At 38.5% G+C, this 25,719-nt stretch overlaps 1 protein-coding gene and 1 pseudogene across 5 annotated transcripts in view; both read left to right on the top strand.

The window, feature by feature from the left end:
• LOC109087857 (NUMB endocytic adaptor protein) overlaps positions 1–25,719 on the top strand; it is a 590,428-nt gene that overhangs the window by 315,773 nt on the left and 248,936 nt on the right. The window lies entirely within an intron of this gene.
• On the top strand, positions 6,105–10,513 carry LOC122133989 (annotated as a pseudogene). Its single transcript, XR_006156882.1, has 3 exons — positions 6,105–6,139; positions 7,569–7,933; positions 9,172–10,513. The product of XR_006156882.1 is annotated as a bone morphogenetic protein 4-like (transcript).

Genomic DNA, 25,719 nt, shown 5'->3' with positions numbered 1-25,719 from the left:
CCCACTGGATATTGACCATGTGCTGACTCTGAATGTGTCTCTCACAGACTGTCAAAGGAGTATACTTTAAAGGCTTGTGCACTCAACTGTTTGCAAAATAAAGCTTTGTGCTTGTGTATCCTACCTCTCTCATTCAGCACAAATCCAAAAATTCCATAATATTTCCATATTTTCAATGTAACGTATCTGAATGCTAAACTATTATTTATTATGTAAATTAACATTATAGGCTATGTTCCAACGGCGACACAGAGACAGGCACGCTGATGTTTTCTTCACTCTATTTTATTTTGTTAAAGTACTAACTGTGCTGTCAAATTAGCTGGAACTGATGTGTTTTCTGTGTGTGTGTGTGTGTGTGTGTGTGTGTGTGTGTGTGTGTGTGTGTGTGCGTGCGTGTGTGCGTGAGTGAGAGTGTGCGCGCGGAGCGGAATCAACTTTAAACACATATTGTATTATTAATAATGCATCACTGTATAAAGGTCTGCTTTTATTTGTGCACACTCACAATGAAAACAAAACATTGTGCTTTTGTAAAATAAAGAAAACAAATAGGATGTAGCTTTCTGTCATTTGAGTTTCCTTTCTGTGAACAAATTAATCCTGTCACAAAAATGAACTGAAACTCAGCAGATATAGGCTACGTTACGTGTCGTACTGTTTTTTCCCCTTGTTTATCTGTAAACTAAATCAAATAGGCTATATTTCAAGAATTTATTTCTTGTATGTATATATGTATTGCAGATTTTATATATATATATATAAAACATAATGTAATAATATCTAGTATTTCTGTGCCTTGTCAAAATAGAAGATTAAAATTGTTTGTCCAGAACCTAAAATCCTTGAACATGCCATACAACTTGTAAACTTTAAAATGAGTGGGCTGAATTAGTGGGGTTTAGGATGAGCACACTATACGGCACAGACCATGACATATGCTGGGAAGATCTTATAGCTGCTGACCAGGAGAGAAGATACGAGAAAAGGTGTGCTAGGACACTAAGCAGGGGTCTCTGTTTGAAGTCTGTGATTATGGGCTGCTGTTCATAGGTGAGTATCATTAACCAGTCCTCGTCCAGACCAATACAACAATACCTTCACATGCACTTCCCATGCACTGAACCCACATTTTGGGTTCACTTCAAATTTAGCTCAATCTGCAGCATTTGTGACAACGTTTAATATCACACACACACACACACACACACACACACACACACACACACACACACACACACACACACAAATGTTTTGATTCCTCTATCTGTATTTAAAAATAAGCATAAATCAAGGCTACAAAGATGCACTTACAATGGAAGTTAATAGGAGCCAATTTGTGGAGCATTTGAAGCAGAAACATTAAGCTCATAATTTTATAAAAGCACCTACTCTAATTTTCTAGTAAAGCTATTTTCATCTGTCAGTGTTGTAAGTGCCTCATAATAACTTACACTGTAAAAAAAATATATAATAAAAATATATTTTATATATAATATATTATAAAATCAAAATATATATATATCATATATATATATCTATATATATATATATATATATATATAATATATATATATATATATATATAGATATATATTGATAACAATTGGTTGGGTCTTGGGTGATTAAAAGTGCCTTTTCATACCAAAATGGACAAAGATGTTCAAAACTAAGAACAAGGGCTTAGTGACGTCAGCTGAACTTGAAAGTGATTTGAGAGGAAAGGCAGGTTATTTTGAATAAAAATAAACACAGACGAATCTTGCACAGGTAAGTCCAGAAATTTGTATTTAAAAGTCAACAAGGTCAATTTGGAATTTTAATTTCATGTTACTTTCCATCCAAAAATTTTCTCCAAACATTTGATGACATTTCCTTTACTAAGGAATTAAGCAGAAGGTGGGTTTGGGGGAGGGTGGCACTCTATTGCCATGTGACTCAAAGTACTTGAGACAGACAGGTAAATAATATGGTAATGAGGGTGTCTGCCAGTGCTTCTTCACACACGGGGGGGTTAATTGTTATTATAGGGGCAGGAGGTCAAACGGAGAAGGCTTCCGGGCTTGGTGAAATACATTAATAGGAAACATTCACTGATTTCCATCACAACATGACAGTGCTCACTACACAGTGATTTCAACAAGTTATTAGTCTTGAAAACTTTGAATATTATTACTTTATTTCAGTCGGCATCCCTTCAATATGCACTTATGTGAGAGTAAAGTGAAGAGACTTTTTCTAATGTTCTAAAAAATTATAAAAAAAATAATTCTAAAAATATTATTTCCAAATGTTCTTTTAACATTCTAAATGTCCATTTTTGTAAAGACTTTTTTGGGGTTATGCAATAATCAAGGAAAAATTCGATTTTAAAATTTATGTTCATAATAGGAACTTTATTTTTGAATGTTCCCTGAAAATTCTGAAAAAAGTAACATTTAAAAAAAAAACTGTTTGTTTAGCTTTCTATAAAAACATCTATTAAACCAATACACTGATGTGAAGAACGTTTGAATACTTTGTCCAATAAACTATCCCATTATACTGAAGAACTTTTACTTTTGAGAGTAGCTCAGTTTTATTTTAACCTTAGTTTATTCTTCTGTGACTCAAGTATACATCTTTTCCTTCTCGATGCAAGTGTGGTCAACTCATGTGATGACATCCCTGGAAGAAAGAAAAAAATAAATAATAATAGATTGCATGTGCTTGCCAGCGCGCTGATTATACACTCCAGAAGATACAGCAGTCTCCATCCACAGCGTGGTGTTGCAGTGCATGCATGTAACTTGAAGAAGGAAATAGATCTTGTGTGTTTGCGTTCTCTGGGGTTTATCGGAGGTGCTGGGTGAAGCGCGGTGGGTTGAGAGAGCAGGGGAGGAGGCAGAGGAACTTCACAGGGCGGTCACATAAAAACTGCCCGGAGAACTGGATGCGGGATCAGTTGGTGATGTTCTCCGTGCTCGACTCTTCTTGGTTGGAGCTGCAGAGATCCGCGTTCGCATTGGACTCAGTTGGTTTCTTCTACGTGATGCGGAACTAATGATCTAAACATTCGCTTCAGGCTTGGACTTTTGTTACGTGAGGTGAACTTCTTTCAAAACTCCGTTTTACCGTCTTCTCATCCAGGAATACCGTGCGCATCTCTACCAACAATAATAATTCATCACACCACCAACCACACTACTTTATATATTAACAAGAAATAATTTATTTACGTACCTAAGGCAGGCGTGCGCAATTATTTAGACCCAGTGACACGCGTTTTGGCCATTTTGCGCGTTAATAGAATCTTTCACGCCCTGTGTTCTCTGAAGGCGACGCGACTAACGCTCCCGTTATATTCCACAAACCTGTCTTCACGTCTTCACGTCTTCAGACGCAAATATTATAATCAACAAAGCTGTGCACACCGAATACGGGAGCGTTCTGCTTTGTCGAATTGTATTGGGGGAGAATTGGGAATTTTACACCGGATTTAATATTTTAGTCTATGCTTACCGGATAGCTTAAATGCTTTTTGCAAGATTAGAACCAGAACCAGAAACAGGCACCTGACCGCGCGCTCACGGGAATCCAGCCGAGTGGATGAGAGCTTCCACATCTGCTCCTAATGTACCAGTCAGTATGGCATTTAATTAAGACACAACTGACATTCTGTTTTAATTATGTTTTAACGTGGTGGCTAATACCACGTTTGTACAGTTTTATTTGGAGTAGCCTACGTGGCCTAAATCGTGACGGTGGTATATTTTGTTTGGATAGAACCAATAAAATTAACAATAATAACATTTATATGAATCTACAACAAAACACAACAAAACTCCTAATCTCTCCTAATCCCCGTAATAAGCTAATTGGAAAGTAAACTGGTTTCCAATCCAATTCTAACGCATTCCTAACTCAAGCCGACACTGGGTTGCACAGCGTTTACGGTGTTATTCTAAGTTAACATTAAAAACAATAGCTGCGTCCTTCATTTGATTTAATAAGTTAAGTGAAACCAGTCTCCAGTGTGCGACTGAGCTAGTACATTTGACCTCCACGAATGTTTTGAAGACTCGTGCTTTGTCTGAAATGAGTTGTAGTGAAGAGTGATGGCGCTCAGTCAAGCATAAGAACACGTCTGAAAGGTTTTATGAGGTACATTATGACATAAAGAGACACAACAAATCAAAAAAAAAAATGTGTAAATATCTTTCATACCAGCCTACGTAGGAAAGGCCAAAAAACAAAAAAAAAAAAATGTGTAAATATCTTTCATACCAGCCTACTTATTAAAAAGTAAACACTTGCAAGAGCTGTCGTCAAATAGTCCACTGATGATTACAGATCAACAGATGTTGTCTAGACTAGAGCAGAGGTCTTGAGCCTTTTCAGGCCAAGAAAATGCTTCTTGATTAACGGACGGAGGACTTGTGCATTGTAAGGGAGGGACAATGACACAATTAGATGAAAACTTTAGTTGCATTCTTATCTTTAACTTAATATTGTCATTCATGTAAATGCATATTTCTGTTGTTTTGTTATTGTTTTTCATGCAAATTAGTTTGAGATCAAACAATAATTTGGATGACCCTGGACTAGAGATTCTGCATCATATCCATGAACTTTAGCAATTGCACTGCAGGCTACATTCCTTAAGCTGTCTTATTTTCCAAATGGACAGAACGCTGCTTGGATCTCCAGATTTGATTTCTGAATTAAACTTGACAGAGGTTAGATCCTAACATTGGCTGTTACTGTGGTAACTTACTCCCCATACACATCTGAAGAACCATGTGCATAGCCTAATCTTATTAAACAGGGTTAAAGTCGAGCACCACGACCTCCAAAATAAAAGGAACCAAAAAAAAAAAAAAAAACTCACAATAAAACCCACTTTGAATATTGCATTTTTCAAAGTGGATGCACAAAAGCACATGCATCGCACTCCATCTTCAAACAGGGATTCTCTAAATATTTAGGGCAGTATCTGTAGGCTTTTAAACAAGAGTAGGTGGTCTGAAGAAACCAATTGTTTTGTGCTTTGTTACATGTTTTCTGGCATGACTGATCAAAGTCTTTTAGTTACGCTCAGTTTTATGGTTTGCTCACGACATAATGAACTGTTTGAATAGCTGCGCTGGCTGAATTGTTGTTCAAACAGCAGATTTTATGAATCTAAAAACCACTGGACTCCTGTTAAGAATCTAACCCAGTGTTTTGGTACATCAGTCAAGAATCACAACGCAAGCCACGCTAGTATCACAACTGTGAAGACGGAGAGAGAGAGAGAGAGAGAAAGAACTCACAACCACAAAAAAACCACACGTAACACACACACACACGGTGTTCTTGTTAAAATGCATCATTCCTGTTGTAATGGTTGGACTTGCTCCAGCGGAACTAAGTCCAAGAAATGACTAAATGCATGCGTTGCGGTACTCAACTATTGAGTTCAGCTGTGGATTCAGTGATGACCTAAGACCTTTCACAAAAGCACTTGTGATTGTTATTAGTGCAGTTACTCTGTTCTCAAATGAATCGTTGAAAATCTCATTTGTGGAGTTGCATGGTGGTTGCAATGAAGATATCTTTTAAATCCATTCCGCTTTTGGCCCAAATCAGGTAGCTTCATACTTGGATGTCATGGGTTAACAGATCATAAAGGTGTAAGACCAGGATGGTGCCGCTTGTATGGCCAGTCTGGGTTGGGGGATTTTTAAAGACTCTTTAGGAAGGATTTTTAAAAGACCATCAATAAAAGAGGCAGTCTGAGATCCCTTTGTTGACAAACGAACCTCTATTTGAATGTAAATTGAATTGCCATCTTTTCAGGTGTTCACACCTGGCCGTCTTGTGCAACACGTTATCAGTGCTCATTTACAAGCAGCATTTTAGTTACTTTAAGGGGTCTGTCTGGCCCAAACCTGCATTTTGCTTTTACTGAAATCATGCCATGCTTATACTGAAATGTTTGCTGTAATCGGATTACTTGAAATATTAATTGGCAAATATACCCTTGTATTTCAGGAAAGGAATCTCACCGCATCTCAAAAAGCATCCCACCACCACCAAACAACAACCACACGAACAACTCCTCCATCATCACCCCTCGACAAACATGGACTGTTTTCCCATGCTTTATTTTCTGTCGGTAAGTGGACCACACCTACCCATCCATCGTGTGATGGGGTTGTTACATATTTGGAGCAAATTAAAAGGCTTAGTCATTCTTTACAAAAACAGTGGTCAGTAAGGAGCTTTGCTTTCAGCTTTTTTATGTTGCGGTGCAAGCACTTGAAAATTGTAGGTTGCTGTCCTTGTTTGACATCGGTTTTGACTACCAAACTGTAGTTTGGTTCGGCCCTTAAAGGGATAGTTATCCCCAAAAATGAAAATTATATCATCATTTACTCACCCTAATGTCATTCCAAACCATTACAAAAAAAATGCCTTTTGTGGAACACAGAAGAAGATATTTTGGAAAATGTGTTTTTGTGTGTGTCCATAGGTTCTCTTTGGCATCTATGGTTGCATGGAGAACATATATGGAAGCTTTCCACTGCACATAAGATTCTTTATAGTGGAAAAAAATATTAAAATATTAAAATGTTCTTCACACTCAGAAAAAAAATGTTTTATTAAGGACTGATCACAAAAATTCTCTTTGGAAAAAAAAAAATAATAAATCAGAGTACAAAAAAACAAATAAAACATTGAAAAAATGACATGAGAGTGAGTAAATGATGACATGATTTTATTTATTATTTTTTTTTTTTTTTGGCAAAACTACTAACCTTTGTTCGTTATGCTTTTAAATGCAGATTTTTAAACTATTTAATTGTATAGCAGTTGTCTGGAATAAATAAGGTCTAAAACATACTCTACGCAAACCCGAACACTTCTACACTGTTAGTATATAAAGTAAACAAAGATTATTGGAGAACATTTTAAAAGAAAATCAGTTTTTCTACATCAAAGTGTATTCTTTGTGTTTAGTTGTGAAAGTAATGGCATTTACTAGAGTGAAAACTGTTACTCCACCAAATTTTTCTTTAAGTTTAATGTGTTACTTGCCACATCTTTGTAATTATTTGTGAAATTTGTAAGCAATTTCAGAGTGAAATCCTACTCCATTTCCCCCCAGTATAGCTACGTAAGCTCAATTTTGTGTCTTGTTGCATTCTGAAACATGTCAGATGCATTTCTTGTACTTTTAGTTCAATTACTGTCTTGGTGAAGCAACACTTTGAATGGAATGTTGGTAGGAGAGTAAAATGATTGTAACAAGCTACTTGAATAATAACGCATATAGTCGCAGACATTTAAAGGAAACTTTGTCGCCCACTTGAGTACGGAGGTCTGTTGAAGGACCACATATTTGCAAATCATTGACCAAGCATTCTGCCTTTGAGAACTTGCGTAAAGTATGTTTCTGACCTAAACGTCAATGACATTTTAACGGTATCCAGTTTAACATATACAAAAAAAAAGGCCCCAACATCAATCATAAAATCATTCATTTAATCCTCTCCTTCCTGAAATTCTTCTGCCCCCCCAAACCCTCCCCGCCTGCCCACCAGAGACATCATGATTCCTGGTAATCGAATGCTGATGGTCATTTTATTATGCCAAGTCCTACTGGGGAGAGAGCAGCTATGGCTAGTCTAATACCCGAGGAAGGGAAGAAGAAAGCGTCGGCTCAGCACCTGGTTCAGAGTCATGAACTGCTGCGGGACTTTGAAGCCATGCCACGCTGCTGCACATGTTTGGGCTGCAGAGGCGACCCGCGACCCAGCTACTCGGCTGTGGTGCCCCCAGTATCTGCTGGACCTGTATCGCCTGCAGTCAGGGGAGGCCGAAGAGGCCGGGGCCCACGACGTGAGCTTCGATTATCCCGAAAGGTCCACGAGTCGAGCAAACACTGTGAGAGGATTCCATCACGAAGGTAAGACAACGGAGACGGTGGCGCTTGACAAATGCAGACTCAACCCGACATTTAAATGGTCTCAGCACCGCCACACTTTGTCATGTGGATCCTGTCGAGGGACTTTCCTCAACATGCAATTATTTTTAATGCTACTCTACAGATTTCTAAATAAAATCCTGTTGCCAGCAATGTGGTCTCTTTGGCGGATTGAATTCCCAGAAGGCTTCAGAAAAATACACATTAAGTATCAAGATGATAGAAGGCCATCAGCATAGTTAAACAGTTTATTCTTGTTATTTTACTTTTCTTTTTACCTGCATATTTAAATAAGTAAGAGTTTAGAGTTTCAGCTACAAATGGACAAGGAATAAGTGGAGTGGAAAGCACTGAAAATAAGAGTGCATTGGTAGAGTCACCAGACATAAACATGTTGGTCAATATGACCTACTTTTATTTATTTATTTATTTATTGGCTGTTTACAACTGAATTTAACTGTAAACAAAATCTAAATCAGCTCTATGAGACGTTATTATATGGATCAATGCTAAATGAATAAATATATGAATAGTAAATGATTTTAAATATTTGAGAACAATCTTATAGATTCTGGTAAGAGGAAATAATTCACACTTCAAAAAACTAAAACGACTGTGTCGTTTATTCAAAGAGCATTTTAATTAAATAAACTAAAATGATGGATTCTGGTATAAACCATGTTTGTTCAGTTCAGTTTTCTTTGAGCATTCTTCAGAAAATTAAAATAAACTGTTTTTTTTTTTGTTTTTTTAAATAGTATTTTAGTGTTGATGTGCAGAACATATAATGACTAGATTTACTGACTGCAAGAAATTGTGGGGGTTTTATAATTTTCTTCTGGTGTGTGTGTGTGTGTGTGTGTGTGTGTGTGTGTGTGTGTGTGTGTGTGTGTGTGTGTGTGTGTGTGTTAAAAAGGCATCACAATAAACATTAAGGTCTTTTGAGGTAAACTAATCTAAAATGAACATTGACTAAGAAAATTATAGCTATAGCATATTATAGCTAATTTAGTTTCTGTTTATATAAAATCTAAATGTAAAGTTTGAACCAAACCATTAATATAATTCGAGAAAACTGATACATTTGAGTATTTTTGGATCCAAAGGATCACAGTTAGGATGCCTAATAAGAATTTGATACTGTATCATTTCAAAAACTGGGTTGTAATAGTGTATATTCTACCAGTTTCTTGAGCTGTCCTCTGATTGTCCTCCTCTAGAGCATATGGAAGAGCTGCAGTCAGACGGCTCACCGGAGACTCCTCTGCGCTTCGTCTTCAATCTCAGCAGCATCCCAGAGGAGGAACTCATTTCTACTGCAGAGCTTCGTATCTACAGGCAACAGATAGATGATGCAATCTCAGATCCCCAACCCACGGGAGACGACGGTCTACACCGAATAAACATATATGAGGTGCTGAAGCCCCCGCGGGCTGGGCAGCTCATCACGCAGCTGCTGGACACTCGACTGGTGCGCCACAACACGACCCGATGGGAGAGCTTTGACGTGAGCTCAGCCGTATTGCGCTGGACCCGTGACAAGAGCTCCAATCACGGCCTGGCTGTGGAGGTGGTGCCCCTGAACCGAACCTCGCATCACCAGGGACGCCACGTACGCGTAAGTCGCTCCTTGCATCCGCTTCCAGATGCAGACTGGAGCCAGCTTCGCCCCCTGCTGGTCACGTTCGGGCATGACGGCAAAAGTCACCCACTGACGCGGCGAGCGAAACGCAGCCCGAAGCAAAGAGGTCGCAAGCGCAACCGAAACTGTCGGCGGCATGCGCTTTATGTGGACTTCAGCGACGTGGGCTGGAACGACTGGATCGTGGCGCCGCCCGGATATCAGGCATATTACTGTCACGGGGAGTGTCCGTTCCCTTTGGCCGATCACCTGAACTCCACCAATCACGCTATTGTGCAGACACTGGTGAACTCGGTAAACACCAATATTCCTAAGGCCTGCTGCGTTCCCACAGAGCTCAGTGCAATCTCCATGCTCTATCTGGACGAGACGGACAGAGTGGTGCTAAAAAACTATCAGGAGATGGTGGTGGAGGGATGTGGCTGCCGCTGAACGGGCCACAGTTACACCCTGGACACTTATTTATAACGTCCGTGTTGAGATGTGTGTTTCTTGTCTCCTCGATCATATATTTTGACAAAAAAGTATATATAAATATATATTTATATCAACATAATTAAAAAAAAATGAAATAAAAGCGTCCTTATTTTAATTATAATTCAGCTGTACAGCTTTTCATAATGTATATCAGACTGTATAAGGGTTTTTCTATGAGCTAGAAGAATTAGCCACTAAAAAGTTTATTTACTGGTAGTATTTATTTCTTTAATACAGTATACATTCACCAAATGCGTAGCCGAGCGACCCCCTCAGAAAGCATCGTTTGTGTACTTAAAATAGAGCACTGTGTGAAATGCTAGGAAAACTGATTGTCTTGCTATATCAGACGAAGAGATCAGATGTGTATTGATTTGCATCAGCATGTGATTCACATGTTCCCAAAGTAATTTTGTTGTTAAATAAATTGTGAAACATTCCAACAACGACTTGAGATTAATAAAAGGCAGTGTGACGCTCTGTTTGAAGAACAAAATCACGATATACAGTTCTGTAGTGCAGCTGTGTGTGTGTGTGTGTACAGTTCTTAAACCTTATGTATTAATATCAGTTTGCTCATTTTCAAACATATTTTGTGAATTATTAACTGCATAATGCTGATTTTGCATATTAACTGCAAGCTACTTTTCCACCTTATCCCAGCCTATTTTCAAGCCTCTACTGTGTTTGTCCAAAAATAGCACACTTTTAAAATAATTTTATTTTGCATGGTATAATTAAGTTGATACATTGAGACAGTATTGCAGTGAAGAAGGAATCATGTTTATTACATATTTTACATGGCATATTATACATGCCATTTGGTGTTGATGACCTAATGAAAAAGAAAACCGTTTTCTTGTACAGATCAATGTCCAAATATGTAAACAGATACCTATTTTATCACATTAGCAGAGAGTGTTCTAAAAAGTTTCATTTTGGTAATTAATAGGGCAATTAATCACATGCGAAAGTCATAAAGCCTGTCAAGAACTTGACATACAGAAAAAAAAAAAATAAAAAACCAACATCCAACATCTCAATACAAAAAACATAAAAAAAAAAAAAAAAAACATATCTATATCTATGTCTGTCTGTCTGTCTATCTATCTATCTATCTATCTAACCATATATAACAACATTTTATATTACAGTTATCATTAACTAATCAGAATTATAACTGAGAATAAAAAAAAAAAAAATATACAAAACAAAACAGCAGTAAGAATTTGGTGGGGAAATGTGCTTAATGTCTTGTGAAAATAATGCCACCTTACAAAACACTTTTTTTTCCACATTTTATACATACACATTTCTTTTTTTCCACATTTTATACATACACATTTCATTTTGGGGTGAAATGTAGCCAGGACATACATTTGAAAACCAATGCAAAAAAAAAAAAAAAAAAAAAAAAAAAAACAAGCTGCCTGACTTGAGCAGTGAAGTGGGAAGTGGAAGTCTGTGCTGTGAATCAACACACCTCTCCTCTCTTCACCTGCAAATGCTAAACTGATAGTGTGTTAATGAACAGCTGAAGGCATTTTAGACTAGATTCACTGAAGATAAAGTATGCAAACCAAAGAAATCATGATGATGAGTGTTAATTATTATAAATTGATATGTTGTCTTTGTCTGATCGAACAGTAGAGGTCTGATTTTATAATGGTCCCCCTTCGAGTCCAGCAGACGCAGCTTCACACCTGTCCTCGTCCAGGTGCGTCTGTGATGCGCACAATAGCGGCTAGACTGCGTGACTCTGAAGAGAGAGACACTTGCGTGGATCTGGCGACACGGCGCTGCGCACGTCGCGACGCGACATCAAATCAAAGGTGAGACGATGTGCAGACTGAATACAGCCGCCTGTCAGGCTCTAAATCACTCATTTACTGCCCTATTCCACGATAACACAATCGGAAGCCCTTTGAACTGTCAAAAAAAATAGACAGTCACCAAAAATACTGTACAGGATTTGTCATAACTTGGATCCAGTCAGAATGGGGTCCAACAAGAATCTCAAACAATAACTAGCCAATTTTATTTATTTTTTTTAATTCTTATTTGATTAGTTCGGGAGGTTATTGTGTTATTATGCTGGACATTTCCCTTAGAGTGTTGGAATGCTTCCAATTTATAATGGAATATCCTATATGTATCCTTTTAGTAGCTCCACTGGGGGAGATGCTATTACTTTTTTTTTTTTAATCATCAGTGTTGAGAAGTAACTAGTTACATGTAACGGAATTATGTAATAAAAGTAATTGTAATCGGTTACAGTTACTGAGAAAACAATATGTAATTAAATTACAGTTATGAAAATATTAAGGATTACAAAGAGGGTGACATCTGTTTTTTTCACACATACAGATTTAATTGATTTCTTTAATAAATTGTAGTGACTGCTCTAAAATACGAAACACCAATGTTTCAGGAGTTTAGAACATGCTTATTCTATAACTCTTTTATTTCTAATATGGGTTTATGTATAGCTATGCTTCACCTTTTAAGATTAAATATCTTAATATTAATATTTAATATTTTTTCCAAGGCATTGTTAGATTCCAGTGTTTCCTGTCATAACTATGCAAAGATTTGATTTAAAAAACAGCCTCATAGCTAATAAAATGTCTTGACATGATTGTAAATATGAATTTAACCCCAGAATGATCTCAAAGTAAGTCTGATTTGGTGGCTGTGCTTCAAAGGCTACATTGGATGCCCGTCTCCCACAAATCGAAAAAGAAAAGTCCACATTTTCATGATTTCACTGTTTCCTGAGATGACCCATGTACAGCGATGAGCGTGTAAGAGAAGCAGCATCACATCTAATCTTTGAAGAGAAAAAAAGCCCACAACATTTGTCTTCTCTCTTTGCAAAGCTTTAGTCGAATTACCTCAGCCTGGAGGTACAGGCTTGCCACTTTTCCTTTGAAGACTATATCAGACACAGGTTTGTCAGATGAGGGAAGGTAGGAATTTCATTTTGAAGTGGCTTAGGGCAGAGGCTGAGCTTTTTCAAGTTTTCTTGGAGCAGATGCACATCGACTGGCCTCTCTCCATCAAGATAACCTCGCTCACATCACACCAGACCCTCACAGAAAGATGTGCAGAATCACCTGCTGCAGTTACAACAAAATAACCAACAACTTGGGTGCAATCTATGAAAGGAGCGTTTTTAAAAAGGCTAATTGTACACGTTGATTTGTACTCAGTGAATCCACACAAAGAGTCTCATCTAATGGGTCTCTTTATGTGTGCATTAAGGCCATTTTATTAGTCACTTGGCAGTTGATTCAGATGATGTAGGTTTGATGTTGAGCTGGAGGTTTCTCTCTGAGCAGTCCGCAGCTCAGACTTGTTTCATCACGCAACCTCTCAGCAGCTCTTAAGCGGTGGATGTGTGGCTTGTTTTGATGGGAGGGGATCAGTTGGCTAATAACGGCTGATGTCAGTGCAGGTGGAGGTCAGATCCTCTTGTTTCACTCCCCCGCTCACTGCACTGTATTCATGCACGGCCCCAAGTGTACGGAGCGGGAGCCAAGCGGGTGACACACTAGAAGCGGCTGCTTTGCATCTTTGCAACTGCAGGGTTATTCATGTCACACAGTCTCAGCCTGGTCCTTTGCTCTGGGGTCTGACTTGTGTCTGAGATTTGGATCATTCAGCTGGAAGTATCTAATGAGGGATCTGCATTAACACTGCAGCACTGAGAAACAAACTCATCTACATCTTGGATGGCCTGAGAATGTAATGTAAATATTCCAAAACTGTTTTCTATTTAAAGGGGTCATCGGATGCAAAACTCACTTTTACGTGTTGTTTGAACATAAATGTGTGTTGGCAGTGTGTAAACAACCACCCTATAATGATAAAAATCCACCCAGTGTTATTTTTTAATCTCTATTAATAATATCCCCTTTTTCAAATCAAGCCGTTCTCAGTTCTTGGCAGAGTGATGTCACACAGACCCAGGCCCCTCCCACAATTGTTGATTGACACTGGTGTTTAAGCACAGACCCGCCCTGAGTGACTGTCACCAGTCCTCCATTTGTTCAGACGCCGGAGCAGATGTAGACAAGAATGTGATTGAGGTGTTCTGTTGTTGATGTAATAATGAACATAGCAGTCGTCATTTACTCCCCACATCTGAGCCGCTGAAGACGCAGTGGTGTACGTTTGTTTTTGAAGGGAATGTGCCCCCGATCTACATAAATGCGTCTATGTTCACGCAAATCATTCGTGATCCAGCTTTACCTCCAGAAGAAGCGAGTTTAAGGGGTTTTTATGAATCTTTGGCAATCGTCTTTCCTAATTATTTGCTAGTTAGCAAGTTTCTCTGCTAAAGTAAACGGGACAATTCGTCACCCCACAAAAGAGAGGGGCGGGGTCAACAGAGCTCATTAGCATTTAAAGGGAAATGCAACAAAACAGTTTGCTGTAAAAAGAGCTGATTTTAACAAGGTAAAAAGGGTGTTTTTTACACTACCATTGAGAAATTTTAACCAAAGTATGTTATAGATGTTTCATTAAGATGGCATCTGATGACCCCTTTAAATGTATTGTAAAATATATTGTAAAATCAGAAATGTGTCTTGATCAGCAAATCAGCATATTAGAATATGACACTGAAGTTAAAAAATTCAGCTTTGATCACAGCAATAAATAACATTTTACTGCATATTCACATAGAAAACAGCTAGTTTAAGTTGTGATACTATTTCACAATATTACCGCATTTACTGTATTTTAGGTCAAATGAATACAGGCTTAACTGGCAGAAGACACTTTTATTTTAAATTTAAATTTAAAAACTTACAGATCTAAAAATGAAAAAAAAAAAAAAAGATAGATCTAAAAATGTTAAACAGTAGTGTAGATCATTTGATGAGAAAAGCAAAATCTTTAAGACAGATTTGAGGTGGTTTCTCAGGAAAGACTTCCAAAGAAGTCTCAATTATATTTTTTTAATTTTATCTCATTGCTGTCTAGGAGAAAGAACTGAGACCCTGTACATTAATTTTTTTTTCTTAATTTTAAAAACCCACCTTTTCCTCTTACTTGGGTACATTCTCCTGTCTCAGAAGCAGGGAGAAGCTGCTCCATTGTCTGGTTTATGCACCTGCCGGCAATAGATTTGGCTTGAATACTCAGACGTACTAATTAGAAGGGCTGTTCACATAATTCTGACATGTAGTGTGTATATAAAACATTAATGATCTGAAAAGATTGATCTTGTGGCAATGATCCCGTTATGGTACCTTGCACTTGTTTCTGATTGCTCTAAACGACCTGTCATTTCTCTTTCAGTGGAAACACTTTGATGTGACCATGTAAAGGCCCTTTTGTTTTCGGTGTAATTTTGGAGCCGGTAGCGTGCCTCAGCAGTGGGGTTCTCTTCCCTGTTGTTGTGGAGTTTCATTAGGTACAACTAATGAAAAGATGGTCCTCGGATATCCCCACTGGTGATTGTCCACCGGCCTCTACTTATTTCCCATCATCCCTCTTAACCCTTCAACCAGGTGTGCTTCTCTCATGTTTGAAGTCTCTGCCCGTGGCGCTGAACACAGTCACAATCAGCAGTCAAAATGTCCAAAAAAGTGCTTGTTTTTAGGCAGTTGGCATTTAGAGCACCTTCTTAAAAAGACTAATGGACATTTCTGTCTATTTACTCACCCTTGTGTTGTTCCCTTCAGCATTTTTCTGTGCAACATGAAAGGGTTTTTTCTTTTTTTCTTTTTTATCACACACCTCCTTCCATACAGGGAAAGTTCATACTGACCACATCTGTGATCTGTTTTTTATTTTGTAACATTATAAATGTCTTTACTGTCACTTGTGAAGTTAATATGAAACTTCAAAATAGTACTTTTTTTATATATATGAAGTCAAAATGAGATAAAAAAAGTGACAATTCTTAATATTTATCATAATTTTGATTTGAATGTCATAATTATGAAAATATGAAAAAAGTCCACATGAAAAAAAATCTAAATTATGAGACAAAAAAGTTGGACTTTTTGTCAATTTTATCATTTAAAATACTAAATTTTAAAACAAGCTTAACAGCTAACATTTAGATTTTTGGGTGTACTATTCCTTTAAAAGCACAAAATCAAGACAGTGAGCAAACAGTTTAAATCTGATTAAGACTATTTTAGCCTTGAGGTTTTGTTAAAATGTGGTGGAAAAAGATGTTCAGGGAGCCGTCTTGAATCAGTAGGCTTCTCAGAGGTCCTTTGTGGAAGGTTTTTCTCCTCACAGACAGGTGAACGAGGCTTTGAACGCTGCTGTTTGAAAGCGCAGATGCGAAACAAGATCTGTAACTCAATCTCAGGGCAATTAGAGCCACAATAGAATGCTTATTTATTTGACTTCTTTTGATTTTCAAATGATGTTTTAAGAAAACAAAATCAAAATGAGCTTCGTTGGTGTAAATATGGACTCAGTGGGTTTGAAAATTGTTTGTCTTCTTCAAGTTGGTGTCACCTCATTGCTCCGTTCTTGGGCGGGGGTTAAAAGCAGTTTTGTTAGCGAAGGGTTCGAAGCGCACTGCAGTCAACGCAGTCAATGTTTGTAGACAGACGGGGAGGGCAGTCGGTGGAGGAGGGGGCAGTTCCCACCCTTTTCCCTTTTTTCTGCGAGTATTCTTCTCTGAAAGGAGTGTGACCACCGGATCCGCCTGGGATGAAATGTCATATCTCAGAGTGATCTTTATCGCTTAATTGCTTCCTTTGTCTCCCATGATTCCCCCCCCAGGCCCCCCCATACCCGTGACTCTGTGGGCAGGCTGGGCTTTGAAGTGTCAGGGGAGGTTATAGGGATACGGACTGAGCCGTGATGCTGGCCGAGACTGGGAGGTGCTGTGATGTGTCTGACGGCTCGCTGCTGCTGCTGCCGCACTAAAGTTACCTGTTGAAGAAGGGAAAGCACACAAAATAATGCTAAATAACACAGCCTTTACACGGTCAGGCTGTGTAATGTATAGTTTTCGTCTATAAAGAGATTTTTGTCCAGCTTCATAAGAATAATTCACACAAAAATACTTACTCATGTTGTTCCAACAACATATTATTCAATGTTTTTATCTGATTTTGAGCAAAAAAAAAAAAGATAAAAAATTATGAGATAAAAAGTCAAATTATGAGTCATAGGTATGAGATATAGGGCCAGATTTACAAACAGCAGCTGATCTTGTTGCATATGCTTTTCTCTCCCTTTGATACGCAAAATGTGTGGGAGGAGAGTATTTAAATGAATCACGCAACATGATTTACTGAAGTTTACGGAAGTCAGTTTACTGAGAGCATGTGGTAGGAGAGAATTTTTTCCTCTCGTATTAATTTATTTGGAATGCCAGAGGAAGACATTATCCAAACATATAATTTGATTGTTTGCGACCTTGCGCTAATTTGCATTGCCTTTAATTTGCCTTGTTCAATAAACGTCAAAATGATGCCAAAAAAGCCAAAAATTATGACATTAATTACGATAAAAGTCTAAATTATGAGACAAAAAATAAAAAAAAATAAAATAAATCATAATTATGACAGTCAAAAAAAAAAGAAAAAAGAAAAGAAATCTCCTTTTATACTCCACACAAAAAGAAAAAAAGAAGAAAAGAAAACATGTTTGGACTGGCCCGAGGATGAGTACATAAATGCTCAGTAAACACATTCATTTGTATACTTTCCATCTTGTTACAGTACAGTCAGGCAGCTCAAACTAAAGGTCAACCCAATCCCCCCACAGGGCCACGAGCAGATGTTTGCTCTGGTGTGAGAGTGAGCCAAATATGAAACAAATGTGAAAAATTTTACACAAGAAAAAAATCAAAGCAGGGAGGAGTGCTGCACTGCTTTCGAACATCATTTGGGACCAGATAAGGAAAGACAGCTGGATTGGTGCTGTGATGAACATAAGACTGATGTAGCAGCCACATTTGAGCACCATTAACAATCACACACATAAAAAACAGCAATGTATCTGAATCTCTGTTTGCAGGAATGTGACATCATGTATGTGTGAAAGTGCAGTCTGAAATCAACAAAACAGTATTTGTGGCATAAGCAACAGTTGGTGATGCAATACGGCAACATTTTTGCAAACAATAGGGAGCTGGGCGGGAAAACGACTTGTTACACAGGATCAGGTAACCTAAAGCTTCCACTTTTAGAATTTGGTGTCTTGTTGTCAAAATGGATACTTTATAATTTACTAGATTTGTCATAACAATGCACATCAAAGGAACCCCACATTAGCTTATTGAAAAAAACCTGCCTCTACCTAATTTTTGCAAAACTCCAAAAACGTACCTATATATATATATATAATTTCACTGCATATTTCAGTTGAAATTAACACTATAACAGTAAAATGCCAACAACTTTTATTCCTTTTCACACAAATTATGAATACAGGTGCAAGTTATTGCTTAATAAAGGCTTATTTTTATGTAGTTTTTTACACAATACTATATTATGACCTCAAAATACTTTTACAATAGTAAATTACAATAGTACAGGTCCTTCTCAAAAAATTAGCATATTGTGAAAAAGTTCATTATTTTCCATAATGTAATGATAAAAATTAAACTTCATATTATTTTAGATTCATGCCATCACCAACTGAAATATTTCAGTCTTTTATTGTTATTAATACCTGATGATTTGGTGGAGCATACACACATGAAAACCCAAATTTCCTATCTCAAAAAATTAGCATATCATGAAAAGTTCTCTCGAAACAGCTATTAACCTAATATCTGAATCAAACGAATTTAACTCAAACACCTGCAAAAGATTTCCTGAGGAGGCTTTTAAAAAACGCCCAGCCTGGTTCACTACTCAAAAACCGCAATCCATGGTCGAGACTGCCGACCCTGACTGCTTGTCCAGAAGGGCCATCATAACGGGGACACCCTCCAAGCGAGAGGGTAAGACACCGAAAGAAAATTTCTGACACGAATAGGCGGTTCCCAAGAGTGCTGTATCAAGGCACCGTCAGTGGGAAGTCTGTGGAAGAAAAAGTGTGGCAAAAAACGCTGCACAACGAGAAGAGGTGACGGACCCTGAGAGAAGATTGTGGAGGGAAGGACCGATTCCAGACCTTGGGGGACATGCGTAAAGCAGTGGACTGAGTCTGCGAGTAGAAACATCCAGAAGCCACAGTGCAAGGCGTGGTGACTTTGGAACCAGAATAACAGCGGTCAGAAGAGCCTGACCTGGGCTCACGAGAAGCAGCAATGGACGGTTTGCTTCATGGTCCAAAGTAACTTTTTGGTCGGATGAAAGCAAATTTTGCATGTATTCGGAAATCAAGGGTCCAGAGTCTGGAGGAAGACTTGGGAGAAGGAAATGCCAAAATCCTGAAGTCCAGTGGTCAAGTACCCACAGGGCAGTGATGTTCGGATGGCGCCATGTCAGCTGCTGGTGTTGGGTCACTACTGTGGTTTTATCAAGGGGCAGGGTCATGCCGATGAGCGTATCAGGAGATTTTGGAGCACTTCATGCTTCAATCTGCCTGAAAAGCCCGTATGGAGATGAAGATTTCGTTTGTCAGCACGACCTGGCACCTGCTCACAGTGCCAAAACCACTGGTAAATGGTTCCTGACAATGGGTAGTACTGTGCATAATTGTCCTGCCCACTCTCCTGACCTGAACCCAAAGAGCATATGGGGATATTGTGAAGAGAAAGTTGAGAGACGCAAGACCCAACACTCTGGATGAGCTAAGGCCGCTATCGAAGCATCCTGGGCCTCCATAACACCTCAGAAGTGCCACAGGCTGATTGCCTCCATGCCACGCAGCATGGAAGCAGTCATTTCTTCAAAAGGATCCCGACCAAGTATGAGTGGCATAAACTGACAACTATTATTTGAAGGTTGACTTTTTTGTACATTAAAAACACTTTCTTTTATTGGTCGGATGAAAAAATATGCTAATTTTTTGCAGCATAGGAATTTGGGGTTTTCATGAGGCTGTATGCCAAAAAATCATCAGTATTAAAAACAATAAAAGACCTGAAATAGTTCAGTTGGGGAGCAATGAATCTAAAATATATGAAATGTTAATTTTTATCATTACATTATGGAAAATAATGAACATTTTCACAAATATGCTCATTTTTTGAGAAGGACCTGTACATGCGTTGTAACCTGTACATTTTGATGTTTGCACCACATAAACAGCTCCATATTTATGGCTTTTCTGATGTAGCAAACTTGCTCGGTAGCGCACCCGGTACAGCATTGCACTGGTGACGTGAAGCTCTCAGGAATGAGTCCCGAGAAACACAAGTCACAATCAAAGAGCTCAAAGACTTGTAGAAGCAAGCTAAAATAACAACTCATCTTTCACATATCTAAAACTATATTTTTATAAAAAAATCGGATCAGTTTTTTAAGGTGCTACGTTATTTTCAAACACAACAAAGCATTTACTTTTTAGTGCCACTCAACCAACATTTCATTCCCATACTGCTTTGATATGTACAATAACGAACAGAATAAAATGTTGCCACATTCATGTTCATCTGTTTCGAATGAAACAGAACTTTTATGAATGTTTCTTAACACACTTAAGTGCACTTTTAAACTTTTAAGCACACTTTAAAATAATGTAAAATTAAACATTTAACTTTAAAGTTCATTTTAAATCATTATGTTTTAATTGTTTTTCATGCTTTAAATAAGTACATTTATTTGATGTGTTGACCAACATACTAAGCACATGTAAACTGCTTGATTATAATTCTAACTAGTGGATTGGACATTGGTACTTGGTACTTCTTTGCACAAGGGTCATATACTGTAAAGAGTTTTATTTGAGGATCCAACTGAAGTTACAGCACAGATGTTCATTTTTGTCCATTTTAGAGCTTGACATATGTGATTGCTAGTTGTATGGAAGAGATCCTGCATGTTTGGAACAGCATGAGTGAACTACTACAGACTAGCAGGATACGATTGGTTCAGCTCTCTCCTAATGAGGGAGATTCCTGACATGTCTCTTTGTTTTTGCCTGTAGGTTTATTTGAAGGTCATTGTACTGTTTTTCTCTTCTCCATAATGCTGAGCAGAATTAGATGGAGGGTGGAGAGAAATGTGGCTTAATGAAGACCAGACACTGGCGAGGGGCACCAGCTCTCTCAGGATTATCACCCGTTCTGATTTACCACAGGAGTTTCTGGATGCTTTAGAGCACTGAGAGTTTGCGCCGTCGGGCTGAACGTCGGATCTGAGCCCGAGTGCTCTTATCAGGTGCCTGTGTGTGTCTGGTTACCATGTGTGAGGTGACTTGTGGCCGCAGTCTTGCCCGGAAAGGCTCGGAGCGAAGCGAGTCATTAGGAAGTGCGGCTGTCTGGAGTGCATTAGGGCACAGGTAATGCAACTCTTACAAGCACTGAGTCGGCCGGGTGGGGGTGTTACTTGAGAGGGCTCATGGGGAAACGAAAAAAACATCATCAAAGAGCCCGTCCAGAGAAAGCCAGCGCTAAAATGTTACCCACAGCTGCAGTTTTGACTGCACATCTCAACTGTTTGACAGCGTTTGGTGTTTCTCATCACGGTTCTGCTTACATTTGCTCTTTGTGAGTTTCGTCAAACATTCATGATTCACTCCGGACAGCGAGATGAAGAGGGAGAGTGGATCCAATCTGCATTCCTGCTCCATGTTTCCCTGGTCCTCGCCATGAATGTGAGGAATAAGTGAGCTGGTTTTTAGACAGATGGTGTGATAAACATTCCTGTACTTTAGTCATCAGCACTGAACCGATCGACCTGGTAAGTGAAGAAGAACAGTGATTCTTCTGCCTGCGTGTGTTTGAGAGGACGCAGGCCACGTTTACAGTACACCTGCCATTGACATTTTGATTTGAATTGGTCCAGGTGTAAACAGGGTCAAAAACTTTTTGTGATCAGAACACTGCAGCCTTATTCTGGTTAGAAACATGCGTAAGTGCCAACAATAAAGAAATGGGAAAAATCTTCTAGTTGTTTCCATGTGGTTTTGAAAAATCTTTATACCTCGTAGGAACCTTTTAGTTTAATGACTCTAAAATGTTGCATGGTGTAACCATGATACCACAATATATATATATATATATATATATATATATATATATATATAGTAATCATCTCAATAAATTAGAATGTCGTGGAAAAGTTCATTTATTTCAGTAATTCAACAAAAATTTTGAAAATCGTGTATTTAATAAATTCAATGCACACAGACTGAAGTAGTTTAAGTCTTTGGTTCTTTTAATTGTAATGATTTTGGCTCACATTAACAAAAACCCACCAATTCACTATCTCAACAAATTCGAATACTTCATAAGACCAAAAAAAACATCAGTTACAAAATATTATTACTTACTTATAAGGCCCTTAATTGTTTAGCTGCTGCGTACCTAACTAGTCTTCTACCACGCTACAACCCATCACGCTCCCTAAGGTCACAAAACACTGGACTTTTGATAGTACCTAGGATAGCAAAGTCCACTAAAGGAGGGTAGAGCTTTTTAGCGCATTTGGCTCCCAAACTCTGGAATAGCCTTCCTGATAATGTTCGGGGTTCAGACACACTTCCTCTGTTTAAATCTAGATTAAAAACACACCTCTTTGGCAAAGCATTAAATAATGCATCTCATAATTGTGGACTGCAATTATATCTGATCAAATGTGCATTATTATTCTTTAGCTTGGGTTAAACTAATTAATTTTACTTGGCTGGAACAGCAGCTACGCTAATTATGTCTCAATTTGTTTCTCTGTTTTGCCACGGGATTGACATCCCGTGGTAACTAGGATTTACACAAGCTCCAGTCTGGATCCAGAACTCCTGAGAAGAGATGATGCCAACCCCTCAGAGGACCGCAGATGATGCTAACCCAGAGACAACATACAGAATTACCACATTTTGCTATAAGTTTGATTGCAAATTTGCTGTTAATAGTGTTTATCGTCTGTTTGTTTACATCTTTTATTGATTTTTCTGAACATTTCTGCCCTATGCACATAAACTGACAGTCATCACTGATAAGCTACTGCTAAATATTGTAGAAACTTAATTTTTCTGTAAAGTTGCTTTGCAATGATTTGTATCGTAAAAAAGCGCTATACAAATAAACTTGAATTGAATTGAATTGAATTGAATTGAATTGAATTGAATTTTTGGTGAATTGTTGGCCTTCTGGAAAGTATGTTCATTTACTGTACATGTACTCAATACTTGGTAGGGGCTCCTTTTGCTTTGATTACTGCCTCAATTCGACGTGGCACAGAGGTGATCAGTTTGTGGCACTGCTGAGGTGGTATGGAAGCCCAGGTTTTCTTTGACAGTGGCCTTCAGCTCATCTGCATTTTTTGGTCTCTTGTTTCTCATTTTCCTCTTGACAATACCCCTTAGATTCTCTCTGGGGTTCAGGTCTGGTGAGTTTGCTGGCCAGTCAAGCACTGGGCAGGTGCCAAATCCTGCTGGAAAATGAAATCAGCATCTTCAAAAAGCTGGTCAGCAGAAGGAAGCATGAAGTGCTCCAAAATTTCTTGGTAAACGGGTGCAGAGACTTTCAAAAAACACAATGGACCAACACCAGCAGATGACACTGCACCCCAAATCATCCACAGACTGTGGAAACTTAACACTGGACTTCAAGCAACTTGGGCTATGAGCTTCTCCACCCTTCCTCCAGACTCTAGGACCTTGGTTTCCAAATGAAATACAAACCCGATTCCAAAAATGCTGGGACACTTTACAAATTTTGAATAAAAACAGAATGCTATGATGTGGAAGTTTCAAATTTCAATATTTTATTCAGAATACAACATAGATGACAAATGTTTAAACTGAGAAAATGTATCATTTTACGGGAAAAATAAATTGATTTTAAATTTCACGGCATCAACACATCTCAAAAAAGTTGGGACAAGGCCATGACAACCACCAAACGTCTGGGGACTGATTTTTATACAGTCTGCAAACGTCTGGGGACTGAGGAGAGACAAGTTGCTCAAGTTTAGGAATAGGAATGTTGTCCCATTCTTGTCTAATACAGGTTTCTAGTTGCTCAACTGTCTTAGGTCTTCTTTGTGGCATCTTCCCCTTTATGATGCCCCAAATGTTTTCTATGGGTGAAAGATCTGGACTGCAGGCTGGCCATTTCAGTACCCAGATCCTTCTTCTACGCAGCCATGATGTTGTAATTGATGCAGTATGGGGTCTGGCATTGTCATGTTGGAAAAATGCAAGGTCTTCCCTGAAAGAGACGACGTCTTGATGTGATGCAATATGTTATTCTAGAACTTGGATATACCTTTCAGCATTGATGGTGCATTTCCAGATGTGTAAGCTGCACCACCATGCCACACGCACTCATGCAACCCCATACCATCAGAGATGCAGGCTTCTGAACTGAGCGCTGATAACAACCTCTAGGTTGTCCTTGTCCTCTTTAGTCCGGAATGACATGGTGTCCCAGTTTTCCAAAAAGAACTTCAAATTTTGATTTCTCTGACCACAAAACAGTTTTCCACTTTGCACAGTCCATTTTAAAATGACCTTGGCCCAGAGAAAACGCCTGCGCTTCTGGATCATGTTTAGAATATGGCTTTTTTTTTGACCTATAAAGTTTTTCCAGGGGGACGGCGAATGGCATGGTAGATACAGATTGTGGGCATTAGTTCACCTACAATGTTTTCTGGAAGTATTCCTGAGCCCATGTTGTGATTTCCCATTACAGTAGCATTCCTGTATGTGATGCAGTGCCGTCTAAGGGCCAAAGATCAGCAGGCATCCAGTATATGGTTTTCCGGCCTTGACCCTTATGCACAGAGATTGTTCCAGATTCTTGAATCTTTGGATAATATTATGCACCTGTAGATGATGATAACTTCAAACTCTTTGCAATTTTTCTCTGAGAAAGCTGCTTTCTGATATTGCTCCACATTATTTTTCGGAGCAGCAAGCAATTCCGCAGCAGCAACCGCAAGCCATTGGGGGAATGGTGATCAGGGAATATTGGTGATCTCGGCCCATCTTGACTTCTGAGAGACACTGCCACTCTGAGAGGCTTTTTCTTTTTATACCCAATCATGTTGCCAATTGACCTAATAAATTGCAAATTGGTCCCTCCAGCTGTTCCTTATATGTACATTTAACTTTTCCGGCCCTCTTATTGCTACCTGTCCCAACTTTTTTTGGAATCTTGTAGCTCTCATGAAATCCAAAAATTGAGCCAGTATTTGGCATGACCATGCATTCAAAATGTCTCACTTTCAACATTGATATGTTATGCATATATGTATATTGTGAATAAAATATAAGTTTATGAGATTTTGTAAATTGATTCCATTCCTTTTTTACTCACAATTTGTACACTCTAAAAAAAATTCTGGATCAAAAACAAACAAAACTTGCTCTCATCTGAAAAGAGGACTTTGGACCACTGGGCAACAGTCCAGTTCTTCTCCGTAGCCCAGGTAAGACGCCTCTGACGTTGATCTGTGGTTCAGGAGTGGCTTAACAAGAGGAATATGACAACTGTAAACCAAATTCCTTGACACGTCTGTGTGTGTGTGGCTCTTGAATTGCCTGACCCCAGACTCAGTCCATTCCTTTTGAAGTTTACTCAAATTCTTGAATCTATTTTGCTTGA

The sequence above is a fragment of the Cyprinus carpio genome, chromosome B17 (genome assembly GCF_018340385.1).
Source record: "Cyprinus carpio isolate SPL01 chromosome B17, ASM1834038v1, whole genome shotgun sequence".
NCBI classification, from domain to species: domain Eukaryota; kingdom Metazoa; phylum Chordata; class Actinopteri; order Cypriniformes; family Cyprinidae; genus Cyprinus; species Cyprinus carpio.
Note: the sequence above shows the minus strand (reverse complement) of the source record. Positions and strands in the feature narration are given on the sequence as shown.